This window comes from Arachis duranensis, chromosome 5 (genome assembly GCF_000817695.3).
Source record: "Arachis duranensis cultivar V14167 chromosome 5, aradu.V14167.gnm2.J7QH, whole genome shotgun sequence".
In the NCBI taxonomy this organism is placed as follows: domain Eukaryota; kingdom Viridiplantae; phylum Streptophyta; class Magnoliopsida; order Fabales; family Fabaceae; genus Arachis; species Arachis duranensis.
The window spans coordinates 83,559,610-83,560,097 of NC_029776.3; positions in this window are offsets into that span (position 1 = coordinate 83,559,610).

The following is a 488-nucleotide window of genomic DNA, read 5'->3' on the forward strand; positions in this document are numbered from 1 at the left end:
TTTTGATCTTGTTGTTTATGAGTGTTAAAATTGTTGGTTCTTGAAAGAATGATGAACAAAGAGAAATGTTATTGATGATCTGAAAAAAAAATCATGAAATTGATTCTTGAAGCAAGAAAAAGCAGTGAAAAGCAAAAGCTTGTGCGAAAAAAAAAAATGGCGAAAAATTTAGAAAGAAAAAGAAGGAGCAGTAGAAAAAGCCAATAGCCCTTAAAACCAAAAGGCAAGGGTAAAAAGGATCCAAGGCTTTGAGCATCAATGGATAGGAGGGCCCAAGGAAATTAAATCCAGGCTAAATCAAGCTGTCCCTAACCATGTGCTTGTGTCATGAAGGTCCAAGAGAAAAGCTTGAGACTGAATTGTTAAAGTCATGATCCAAAGCAAAAAGAGTGTGCCTAAGAGCTCTGGACACCACTAACTGGGGACTCTAGCAAAGCTGAGTCACAATCTGAAAAGGTTCACCCAGTCATGTGTCTGTGGCATTTATG